The sequence below is a fragment of the Gopherus evgoodei genome, chromosome 4, assembly GCF_007399415.2.
Source record: "Gopherus evgoodei ecotype Sinaloan lineage chromosome 4, rGopEvg1_v1.p, whole genome shotgun sequence".
NCBI classification, from domain to species: domain Eukaryota; kingdom Metazoa; phylum Chordata; order Testudines; family Testudinidae; genus Gopherus; species Gopherus evgoodei.
Genome location: NC_044325.1, coordinates 60,153,291 through 60,166,949, shown reverse-complemented (window position 1 = coordinate 60,166,949; position 13,659 = coordinate 60,153,291).

Below are 13,659 nucleotides of genomic sequence, written 5' to 3'. Positions count from 1 at the left end.
AAAGACAGACCACGTGTATTTTTATTTTTTCAATTTGTGTAAGGCACCTGCTGAAGATGCCTTAGGCACATGTACAATGCCATTTAAGGTGATTTAATGTGAATCCAAAACTCCCCAATTTGCAAAATTGCAATTAACCCCACTAAAGATGTACCCCTCCCTTGTGCAGTTAATAAGGCTCTGAACTATGCCCTGAATGTCACCAAATTCAGGCTTTGTCAGGAGATGATGAAGAAGCTAATTCCAGATAATTCTTTATCAAGAATACTCTGCTGCTAACCTCTTGACAGACAAAGCTTGGGACTGTTGACTCACATGTCTCAGCTTGACTAAGGAAGTTTAAAGAAGTTATTAACCTAGAGAACAGTATTAGTGTGTGTGCACACACAACTAACTACAGAAAAAACATGGGAACCACAAATAGCTACATATTAGTACATTTATTCCACTGAATATAATTCTGTAAAATACATTTTCAGCACTTTAATAAATGGATGTATCTTTATTCTCTTTTAGAAGAGAGAGAAAATCAAGCTAATCATTTGGCCCAATGTGAAATGTGTAGACCGGACATTTTTATCAAAGCCAATTTATGGCACTTGTATGGTAACTGTAGTCTGTGTAACATGATTTAAAAAAGTCAGGTAAGCAATATGAGATTAAAAGTGGTAGTATTTAGAAATCCAAGATTATAATAAATCTCAGTAGCTATCCAGTGGTCTGTTACTGTGGTCAAATATCAAGATGTTTGAAAGTGACAATCAGAAAACATAAATCTTCTATAAGATATTTAAATCCTCCTTTGTGAAAACATTTCCTTGAATAAAATCCACTCTTTCCAGTTCTTGATTTTATAGTAATTGAATTTTTTTACCTAAATCTAATAGTGAAAGAAATAGAATTAACATTGTAGAAAAACATGATGCATATGCTGCAAATTTTAAAATCATTGGTTCTTATTGAGAAACTAGATTTCTCTTGATTCTCAAGGAAAGATTAAATTTGATTATTTTAATAAAGAATGTAGCAGTACTGGCCAACACTGGTCTTCCACTGTCTGTATTTGGAATCACTTGCTTATATAACAGTTCTTTTTGTGTATGTAAACAAACCAAAGGTGATTACAAGTGCATATCATTACAGTGTCATGTCAAACAAGTTGTAAATAGAGGGATTCCTCCCACCCAAAAAAACCTCCCCAGACCCGCCACACACACCTTTTTATGTGTTGTTTTGGAGGAATGGATGGCTTAGTGCAGTGGTTCTCAACTAGGGGTACATGTACTTCCTGGAAGACCTCTGCATACTGCCAGGAGTACATCATCTCATCTAGATATTTTGCCTAGTTTTAAAACAGGCTACATAAAAAGCACTAGCGAAGTCAGTACAAACTAAAATTTCATACAGACAATAACTTGTTTATATTGCTCTGTATACTATACACTGAAAGGTAAGTAAATATTTATATTCCAATTGATTTATTTTATAATTGGATGGTAAAAATGAGAAAATAAGCAAATGTTCAATAATAATGCACTGTGACACTTATATTTTCTGTCTGATTTTGTAAGCAGGTAGCTTTTAAGTGAGGTGAAACTTGACCAATCAGACTCCTGAAAGGGGTACAGTAGTCTGGAAAGATTGAGAACCACTGGCTCAGTGGAGTATCAGTTGGTTTATAATGCTTTTCACCTCTTGAACCTAGCCCAAACTGGTAGTGATGGGAGTTGTTAGTCCCTAATGATGCAAATAGATATACAGTCTGCGCAGCAGGGTAGAATTCTATGTGCTGCATATAGTCCAAATTTAACAAAAAAGCAGAATGTCAGGAAGGGAGTAATTTAGATTACAACAATACATACAACCTCTAACTCGGATTTCTATGTTCGGCTGCTCTAAGCAAAGTTGGAACTAAGATTTTCCTTTCAGGACCTCCTTTCTCCCAGCCCCTATTTCCCTCTGTCCAGAGAGGCAGTAGAACCCCTTTTTACTGTATATCCTATGTGAAGGCAACAAAATCCACCTGCAACTGTGTATGAGCAGTAATTATCCTAAAACTTCAGTCAAAGTAAAATATCTGAAATCCAGATGACACTGGAGCTTTAAGTCCCTGTGCACAGTCCTATAGTCTGCTGCCCTGTTCCAGATAATCTTTTCAATAGCTATATGAAATGAGTTAGGCCTCAGATTTTTTTTTTTACCCAGTGAAGGTGCCTACATTAATTAAAATAAACAAACAGAAAACCCACACATATAACTGAAATTAATTAATTGGCATTCTTGCTGGTAATCCTAGTTGAGAGGCAGAAGATTGAATTGGCATGAAAATCAACTATTCTTGCAATTGCAGAAGAGTGGCTTCTTCAGGTTGCAGTTGAAGGCAGCGAGGAAGCTTGTACTACTGGTGCTGTACTTGTTCTGTGGCTGAATGGAAGACTTCTAGGCTGTAAATAGAGACATTTTCCCAAGCATGAAATCCTACCAAGGAAAAATGCAAGGGAGAACCTTTATATAATCTAGATATAACTATTTTTATAATTGGAAACTAGTACCCTGGGAAGGTGTAGCTTACAGTCTTGTCTGTCAGCATACATCACCACTACACATGACAGGCAAAAGAAAAACAGTCGTAGTGAAATTTTCTTGGGTTTCATCTTCTCATTTTTAGTGTGCAAAACCTAGATACATGCCCAAAGGCATAAAATTAACCTAAAGCGCTTTATTCAAGTCAATCCACTATTGATTCTGAAACTGTTACAATCCCATGGATCAGCAAATGATCAAATTACACTGGTCTACAATTTTTGAGAAGTCATCTGCTTCAGAGATAAAATGTGATATTTATTATGTATTTTGATGTGCTGAATTCAAATATGACAATTAAAACAACTGATTGGCTACTGTTTCTAAGATATTTAAGTTTTTACATTTTGTCTATGTATATTGTGTAGATAGTAGAGTTTTAATCATAAATTGTAAACCTAGGTCTTTTCATGTGTTTACAGTTGCTTTACATGATATTTCACCTGTCCTGTTTATGTAACACTTTAAAAATCAGCAAAAGGGTTATATAAATAAAATTTATTATGAAAAAAAAGGCAAAAAACTATTATGTACATAGTTTAGTCCTATTCAGTGTCTACTCGGCGCTTCTTGGCTTGTCTCTTATATTAATTAAATGGAGCATCTCTTGTCACTGTCCAGCAATAGTCTGCAAGCATTAATGGGCTCCATTTGCCCTGATAGCCTGCCAGGAGATTCCACTGCTGTAGTCTGGAGCCCAACAGCTCTGCCTTACTCTTGGGTAGTTCCAAATCCTTGATGAGGTCATTCAGTTCACCTTGTGTTATGAGGTGTGGTTCAGAGGAGGAGGATGGGAGAAAATGTGGGTCCTGTGACATTGATGGTTCAGGACCAGAAGTTTCATCCTCTTCCTCTTCTGACTCAAGTGAGAATGATTCTGGTGCATCAGGAACCGGCAGTCCTTCTCCGTGGGGTACTGGGCGTATAGCTGATGGAATGTTTGGATAATGCACAGTCCACTTTTTCTTCTTTGACACACCTTTCCCAACTGGAGGCACCATGCAGAAGTAACAATTGCTGGTCTGATCTGTTGGGTCTCTCTAAATCATTGGCACTGCAAAAGGCATAATTTCCTTTTCCTGTTCAACCACTGGCGAAGATTTGTTGCACAAGTGTTGCAGAATATGTGTGGGGCCCACCTCTTGTCCTGATCTCCAATTTTGCAGCCAAAATAAAGATAGGCTTTCTTAACCATAGTAGTTATACTGCGCTTTTGTGATGCAAAAGTCACTTCATCACAGACATAGCAGAAGTTATCCGCACTGTTCACACAAGTACAAGGCATCTCTGCTCACTTTGGCTAAACAGAAAATGTATCCCTTTGCAAAATCAAACACTGACAAATAAGACTACGACACTGTATGATTTCTAGAGCTGATATAGGGCAATTTGTTCAGCAGAGTGATGTAAGCTTTGTTATGATTGCATCATCCATGACTTCTAGGAATAACATGATGCAATTCATATCATGTATGATGCAATACCAGCTTCAGATTGCATCATTCATTGTTTTGCCTATAAAGCAAGTACTGTCCAAACCTGGTCATAGATTTATTCATAGATCCAGTCAAAGATGTATTTTAGTCATTTCTGGTTTAAATTGAGATCCCTTCCCTTTATAACTCACTTATCCTCCATCATTCCCAAGTCAAGGGTCATATATACTGACCCAATAGCATATCTTGAAAACTAGAGCCAATCAAAAATTTTAAGCATCATTTTTGTTCTCAGTGACTCAGAATTAGTAAAATTGGTCTACATTTATTTCAGAAGCATTTTGGCTGTAGAGCAGTGTTATTTAATGTAGTGATTATTACATACACAAACTACAGTAAAATAGCATTATTAAAATTGCAAAGTGAAGCGCTCAAAAGTTAGATGTGGGAATTAAGGTTTCCTGAGCAAGCTTAATTTGCTGTCATGTGTGCATTATGATGCAGCCTTTAATTATATAGTTACATACTATATTTTCTACTCTAGTATAAGGATGGATCAGAGTTGTATAGTAATGGAGGCTGCTGTCTGTAGAACCAGGGTCTCACTTGTTGTAGAAGCAGGAAGATGTGTACCTCTAAACAACCTGTGCACAAAATAACCTCCCATCTACCCCACCCCAGGGCCTGGCCAGCCAAGCGACATGTTTGTAAATATATATAAAAAAAAAAGTTGCAAATAAATCTACCCCCAAAGGTAGCAAAACTGAGCAATAAAAAAAATTGTACCCAACACCCAAAAAAAATAAATAAATTAAGCAACTAAAAACATAAATAAATTAAATAGTTAAGATGCCAATTGGCCATGTCTTACCAAGTGGCAAACCTCACCAAAAAAAAAAAAAAGTGGGGCCTAGTTTAAAAAGCCCACCCTCCTTGCTAAATTGGTAGTAAAACAAAGCCTGTGCCCATTTAAAAAAAAAAAAAAAAGGAAAAAAATCGGGCCCAAGCTAGCAAGCAGCAGCTAAAAAAATTAAAAAACAAGTTAAAAACTTTAAGCATAATAAAAAATATATAAACATAATTTCAAACCCCCAAAACAATACTTAAAATTGTAATTGAAGCTAATAAAATATCATTTAAAAAACAAGTAATTTAAAAAAAATAGTAAAACGTTCACTCTGTAATTGCAAAAAAAAAAAAAAATCAAGCAGTTCAGCTTTATAAAATTATTAAAAAAAAAATTCTTGGTGTCTTTAAAATGTTTGTAAATAAATTCAGGCAAAAAAATTTCATTGGAATCATTTGGCTATAAACAGTTTAGTCAAATTAGCTAAAAAAATGTAAATATACTGTGCTACTTAATTAAAATCCTATTAGGCTCTAAGAGGCTACAATAAGTAGACACCTTATTTGTGGGGCCGTTTGTCCCTGTTGGGCTTATGCCATCCAAACTTGTTAATTGTGCAGCAAAATCAAATGCAAAGCGGTACTAAAAAATTGTTGCCGCCCTTTATAAGATAGTTTTATGCGGTACTAAAAACTATAGTTTGATCGCCCCCAATAAGGTTAATGCACCGGTGCTAAGGGGTTGTTGATGCCTTATAATGAAAAAGTTGTATTAAGTCTGAACATAATGTAAAAATGTATTTGTAGTACTGGGGCAAGGGATTGTAGGAAGAGAAAGTAGTCTCATGTTTAAGACAGCTTCCTGCCCTGGAGAACTGGATTATATCCCTGCCTCTGCCATAAAGTTCTCCTGTTATGCTAGTCAAGTCACTTAAATTAAACTTTTTACAAATGGTCATTAATTTTCTGCGTGCCCAATATGAGACCCTGGTGTCTGACTTGCACAAATGCTGAGCACTCACATGTGCAGCTAAAGTCAATGGGAGTTGTGCTTTGAATATATGAACTGCTATATAATGAGTGCTTCTGAAAAATCAAAATTAGTGGATACTTTTTAACCTTAATTTCTTGGTGCCTCAGATCCCTGTCTATAAAACAGGGGTAATACTTGTCCCCTCTCCTCACAAGAGTGTTGTGAAGATAAACTAATGTTTAGGAAGCACTCTGATCAGAGATGGTTGTTACAAAAAAAGTCCATCAGGAAATAAATAAATCTGTCTTCAGAGCAGAGTTTCAATAGTGTGCAGTAAATAAGGCCTTGGACCACATGTTGAACAGTGAGGATAGAACAAAACATTAAGTAGCTGCTCATTGACGGAACACTCTCCATCCTGGGCACTGAATATGGGAGAGGTCCTGTGGAAAAAATAGTATGTGATCATGTAACTGAAGACCATATCATAATGTATATGTACAAGAGGAATAACTTCAGGTTACAAGACAATCTTCATTCTAGCATTTCCTAACTTTTGAGTGCTTAATCTTGCAATTTTAATGTTCTTTTCACATAGTTTTTATTTAATTTCCTAAGTGGTATTTTAAGCAAACTGAAAAAACAAATTCCATCATTTGGTGTTATGTCTGCTCAGCTCCCCTATCAATTCTGACCTCTTTTTCCCAACTTCACCTCTGCTCCTCCTGGGGCTCTTAACCACCCTCCCCCCAATCCCGGACTGGGTGTGTGGGGGTGGTAAAGGAGGCTGCACTGAGGTCCCATTCTCGCCATTCCAGGCTTGGGTAGGGGGCAGCCCAAATGGTTCTTTACCTACCTCTTCCCCTTAGCAGACCTGGTGTTGCAGGGGGAGAAGCAGGGAGTAGCTCCCCTACTGCTCATAGAAGTGCCTCTGCTCCTTCCTCCCCCCAGTTGCTGGGCTCTTTTTGCTCCCTCCTGGGAGAATGGTATCTGCTTCTGCGGGATAGGGGAAATGATCTGCCTGCTTCCTACAGCAGGCCTGAATGGCTACTCTTTCCCAAGAGACTAGCCAGTGGGGAAGGCAGCCAGTCATAATGGGAGCTCCCCTAAGCAGAGATGAAATATGCAAGACAGCTGGAGCTGCTCCTGCTATTGCACGGCTGGGTGAGAACTGGCAAAACTACTATCTTGCTTTCTTTTCCCCTAGTTCGCAGTCTCAACCTCCCTGCCCAACCAGTAGCAGTTCTCATGCCTCCAAGCTGCCAGTCTTCTCTCCCACCCCCAACTTGGTCACAGTTCCCCACATCAGGTTCCAGTCTTGCCAGACTCCTTTTCTCAATCTACTCCTTTGCCTACTTCCCTGGTCTGACTCTTGTCCCTTATGCATTCAAATCAGATGGTTTCTTCCTCCGTGCTGCCTGGGTGCCAAAAGGGAGGTCATGGCCAACACGGGAGAGACTGGCTCCTTTCTCTTATTTCTGGACCAGGGCCAGAGCAGTTGGGCCCAGCCATTACAGGGAAAGGCTTTTCTAGGTATGGCTGCACTGCAATAAAAAGTCCCCAGCACCGAGTCTCAGAACTCGGATCCGCTGTCTCATGCTCACAGGTTCCAGGCTGCAGGGCTGAAAATAGCAATGCAGGCATTTGGGCTTGAATTGGGACCCTGGGCTCTGGAACCCATTGTGCTGAGACTCCAGCCCGAGTCCAAATGTCTACACTGCAATCTTATAGACCTTCAGCCTGAATCAGTCACGGCTGTGCTCTGGGTCTTCTATTGCAATGTAGACATGTTCTCTGACTCCCAGTTGCTCTACAGAGATGACATGTGCAGAGTCTGGTCAGCACAAGAAACTTAGCTGTTAGACTCTTGCAATTCTCTACTTAGCATATGTAAATTGCAATTTTTCAAAGGCTTATAATTTGGCCAGATGTGTCAGGGATTTGCCAACACAAAGGCTACCACTTGCCACATTTCAAGGCCATGCTCCAAAGCATGGGGCTCTAGGGAAAAGATCTCAATCATTTTTTTAACTTGGGCAAAACAATGTATTACCTACCCTAGTTCTTAGCACTGACTCAACCATTTTGGCTGAAATTTGCGGGGGGGTGTGTGTGTGTGTGTGAAATCAGACTGAGACAGACACCTAACATGGAAAATTTCAGCCCAAATGGTTAAAGTTTGGCAAAATTACAAGCAGTCTTGTAATATGAAGTGTTGGACAACTTTAATACTAGGCACAGCCTATAATAATGCTAAGCTAAATTCAATTTTAAAAAACTAGTCTAAATGTTTCCATATTGCATTTAATAGTCAGCCAGTTCCATTTCATAGTTTTCTTATGCTTTGGTCTCTTTGTTCATTTTGCTCTCTCTCAAGTTTATGCTGAAGTCATAGTCTTATTTGGGTTTTTTATCTGCACTTAGTTTTGCTAGGTCCTGTGATAAGCTATGGTATTTTGGAGAGAACAGGATCACATGGATGTATTGTAATACATTAGTTTATTTTTAGTAAGTATCAGTGAATAAAACTGCCTGTGTTTAGAATTGTATGAATGTGCTACTTAGCTTATAAATGTCAATGTGTTGATCTCAAGCTCATATGATCAATTCACTAGGTGACAATATGGGTAGGTCATGTGACTGAATCATGCAGCATTCTCTCCCTCCTCACCCAGGGCCGGCACTTCCATTTAGGAGACCTAGGCAGTCACCTAGGGCACCAGGATTTGGGAGGGTGGCATTTTGCCGCCCTTGGCGGCAATTCGGCGGCGGGGGGGTACTTCGGCAGCAATTCTGCGGCGGGTCCTTCACTTGCTCCGGGACCCGCCGCCAAAGTGGCCCGAAGACCGGGAGTGCGAAAGGACTCTCCCTCCCCCCTACCGCAGAATTGCCGCCAACGACTGGGAGCTCGGAAGGACCCCCACCTAGGGCACCAAAAACCCTGGCACCGCTCCTGTCCTCACCTCCACATCTCCCACACACACACACAGTATTTAGTGCAGCTGGATGTGTAAACACTTATATTTTGTCAAGATATAGCAGGAAGTGACCATTATTCAGAAATGTGAAAAAAAATCAGAAGAAAGAGCTGTTTAATGAAGAATAAGTAATTGGTGGATTTAGCAGCTAACTTAGTGTTGTGTGGAAGTTTTAATGTTGAATGTATTTCCATCAATTTGTGAAATCAACTATTAGATTATAAATGTGTCGCTTTTTTTTTCCTGTAATATGTGGTGAGACGAGTGAGAAGCTGAGGTGGCCATCTTTGTTTTAGCAAATAGCTTGAATACTGAGCAAAGGAGCTATTAAGAGCAGAGGGATTAGAATAACAAGTAAACATAATTTCCCTAACTAATTGTGTAGCTCACGCTTTCAACATGTGGCACTCTCCCCCTCTCTGGCTGTGGTCTATAGTTCATATATAGCTTTGTTTGTTATGTTTTGAGCTATGGATTCGGGTTCTTTAGCTCAAGCAGTAGCAACTCATGCTGTTCTATCCAGAGGTCCATGGTTCAGTTCCCACTGACATGGCCATAGTCATCATATTACAATTGAATCATGGTTATTCAGCAATAACCACATAGGGATTATACAAATAGATATTTAGAACCAATCAGAGCTGCATAATTGGAAGGGGGGAGTACAATTTGGGATCAGTTACCTCAACAGCCTTGCACGCTAGCTGAGGACAAATCCATTCCAGTAAAATGTTTGTTGGACAATTAATTCCTGTTTAATTTATCACTAGAAGATAATTCTATTTTTTATAAACTACATCTTATTTGCCACTCCACTGGCAGGTGTAGCATTCAGCCTAACATGCATTATATATATCTTACAGTTATCATTCTGAGCTTAACAGAGTTCTTAACAATTTATTATACTTTCAGAGTTTCCAGCTCCAAGAATTCAAAAATTACGAGGGAGACCCCACGCCCTTGAAATCATGAGACTTATTAAAAAGATTATATGGTGGTTTTGGTTTGTGTGCATGCACATGTGACAACTAGTGTGGTCAACTGAGTGATTCTGGCCCCCACTGCAGGAGCACTTGCAGCCTGCCAGGTAGAGCAGAGCATCCAGCTTCTCCCCCAAACCTCTGACTTCTAACTAATGAATTCTGTGTCTCCTGCCCCCTATCTGTCCATTCTCCAGCTCAGCAATTATGCATCTCCAGCCCCCACATTAATTCTATCTCACTAGCACCCAATTTGCCTGTTCCCCAGCCTCACTTTGCTTCTCCTACAGCTGTAGGGGTGATTCATCATGCTTCCTCTATCTTGGAGTGTTGCCAGGACGGAAAGGGGAGAGGAACTGAGAGCACATCCATCCATTGTTGACAGGAGTGGGGGAGCTCTAAGCTTGGTTTTCCACTCTTCCTCCTGCCCCTTCACCTAAAAAGTTATCTGGCTCCTGAAAGGAGAGGGAAGAGCTCTGTCTACCTCCTGCAACAGTCCTGGATGGCTGCCGTTCCCCAGGAGATGGAGTGGTTCACCTGCCACCCCTGCAAGTTGGAAATTCAAGGTGGAGTTTCTGATTGTAAAACTGGCACCAGCTCCAGGTCACTCATAGCGAGTGCTGGCAACTCTGTAAATTCTCTGTAATTTCTTGAGTGAGGCATCAGTGCTGCATGCAATGATGGGGCCAGGATGGAAAATAGAAAGCCATGGTCTGCTTTAAGTCCATTCTTGATTTGAGCAATAGTACCTTAGTTATGAACAATACTACCTAGTTAGGCATAACTATAACAAACCTGTTCTTTCTTCTGCCTTCTTTTGCTACCCCATCTTCATGAATTAGATGCAACACTATTCTGGTGAAGGTGCTTTCAGTGTGTGACTGAATTTTAAGGCCATAACTTCAGCCTTTCACTGCAATTACTAGAATCTAAAATCAGCAGATCCATAGTTCGTGTAACTGGGATAATGACATTGTGTCTGTGCATGGCAGATGGGATACCACTGTCAACTGTAAGAATTCCATGGGAGATGTTAATTTATTATTTGGTCAATAACTTATGAGCTAAAAGGAGGATTTACACAACAGAGCATAATGGCTCTGGCAGAGCCAAAAGTCTCTTTAGACAAAAATTCCCTTTTTTATAACATACTTAAATAGGTGTGTACTCTTCAAATAAACTGCGCTATTAGCTTGTCTTTGCCATTGTATGTTAAAGAAAGAGTATATCATGTTACCCTCCAAAACAGTAGAAGTTTTGATTTTAAAATCCTGCCTTGCGGCTGAGAATCGCACAGCACTTTACGGTTACCAAGCCAGTCACTGCTCCTCTGTGTTGGATAAGTCATTTCTCTGCTCATCTTACTTATGTGATTTAAAATGTTGACTACTCAAATCTCCTTATCTCCCAGACAGAAAGACAAGAAATAAAAATGGGGGGGGAGGTGGGAATGGAGGGCACACAGAGCTCCTGGCCTAGTAGGGGGCAGGGTGATGCAGGAAATTCAGTCCCAGGCATGGGGTGAATGGGGGAACAACTCTAATTTCCTGCCATGGTGGGGAAGGGGAGAATGGAGGACAGTTTCTGGCATGGGAATAGGAGAATGGATGACAATGATAGGGGAAGGAGGTCATGGGGGACCACAGAGGTACTGAGATGGTAGAAAGGGGTAAGGGAGACATGGGAGAAGGGGGCATCACAGAGCCCCTGCTGGAGGGTGTGGGGGAATGTACATAGTCTGGGGCAAGAGGAAGGAGATGAAAGGAGTTCCTGAAACAGAAGGGAATGGGAGGGTGACACACAGAAAGGTTCTGGGGGGAATGGAGGAAGACACAAGCTCCTGGTGTGTGCAGTGTTCTTGGCCCACAGAAGCAACAAAGATTGTCTATAGTGTGGTGTTAAAACCTCCCGTAGCAAGTCTCAGAGCCCAGCTATACAGCCTCGGACTCATGCTCTGGGACTAAAATCAGTTGTCCAGATGTTCAGGCTTGGGGTCTGCAGCTGGGGTTGATGATGGGTTTTGGAGCTTGAGCCTAAAGGTCAACAGAGCTGTTTTTAGTGCTGTAGCATAGGCCCCACAAACCTGAGTCTATAGACTCTGCTCTGAGCCTCACTGCCATGGGGTTTAAAACACAATGTAGACATACCGAAAATGCGTCACCTTCTTAATTATATCCTATACGTATGTGACAGATGCAGATTATACAGAATCTAAGCTTTTTTTTTTTTTCTTCTCCCCTTGGGGGGGGGGAAAGGAGGAGGAATTCTAGCTCCTCTGGTTTCAAAACTAACCTTCCAAATGTGAATCAAGTGTAAGCTGATAAAGTAGTGGCTTCCTGAGTTTGAATACATTGAAGCAATGGCATGGGGACGTTTGAACTCCTCTATTCCCTATTAATTACATTGGCGTGTCAGCTCTATCCCATAATGAGACTTGCATATAAACATTAGCTATTTAACTGCTGATTACTTTAGAATGGGAAAAGGGCATGGGGGTGGGAAGAATTGGGAGTTGCTGCAGGAAAGAAAATGCAGAAGGAATGCAGGGGGAAAACCACAAGGACAGAAAAAAGGGAATGAAAAAAACAGCAGGATGGGGAGAGAAGGGAAGGGGTGGAAATAGCAGTGATCCTACATTTTCATTTCTTGATGGGGAAAATGTGTTCATCAAAGTTCTGAAAAAATAAAAATGCAGAGTTTACTTAGTAGATAAGGGCCATATGATCTGTGTAAACCTCCCATTGACATCAGTGGACATTCTTCTCTGGGTTGAGGGGAGCATGGAACCCTAATTTTGTGTCTCTGTTCATGAACCATAATTAAAAATGGGACTCAGCCCCCTCCACTGAAAGTTTGACATCCCTGCTGTAGTGGCTTGTAAGGGAGATAGAAAACTCTATCTGCTGGGAGGCCAGATGAGGTACAGTAACTCCTCACTTAGGGCTTGGCTACACTTGAAACTTCAAAGCGCTACTGCGGCAGCGCTTTGAAGTGCGAGTGGGGTCGCAGCGCCAGCGCTGGGAGAGAGTTCTCCCAGCGCTGCACGTACTCCACCTCCTCATGGGGATTAGCTTGCGCTGCGGAACTGCTTACACTGACGCTTTACAGCGGTGTATCTTGCAGCGCTCAGGGGTGTGTTTTTTTCACACCCCTGAGTGAGAAAGTTGCAGCGCTGTAAAGCACCAGTGTAGCCAAGGCCTTAAAGTCATCTCGGTTAATGTTGTTTCCTTGTTATGTTGCTGATCAATTAGGGAACATGCTCATTTAAAGTTGTGCAATGCTCCCTTCTAACATTGTTTGGCAGCCGCCTGCTTTGTCCACTACTTGCAGGAAGAGCAGCCTGGTGGAGCTAGCTGGTGGATGATTGGAACCAGGGTGGATTGACAGCCTCCTATCAGCTCTCCACTCCCTTAAGTTCCCTGTGCAGCAGCTGCCCAGCAGGCTAGCAATTGCAGCTGTCCCTCCCCTTACCCCATATCATGTGCTGCTCCTGCCCTCTACCTTGGAGCTGCTCCCTGAGACTCCTGCTTGCTGGGGGGTGGGAAGAGGGGGACTAATGTCAGGGTGTCCCCCTGCTCCTGTACCCTGTTTACCCTGTCTTCCATCGAGCTGGGGGACACACAACGGAGGGAGCTTCCAGGCAGCCGCAGCAGCTGTGGTCGGGTCTCAACTTGCTGATCTAATTAACAAGGTGGTGTACTTCTGACCCCACTCTTCATACTTGTAACCCTTCTGCCCCTCTGAGTTGGCAGCAACAAGGGCCAGCTTCAGTATCCAGGAGTTCCGTTTCAGTAACACAATGCATAACCAGTTCGAGCCCCCACCCAGTGACCTGGGACACTCACATATCACACCCCCCTGGG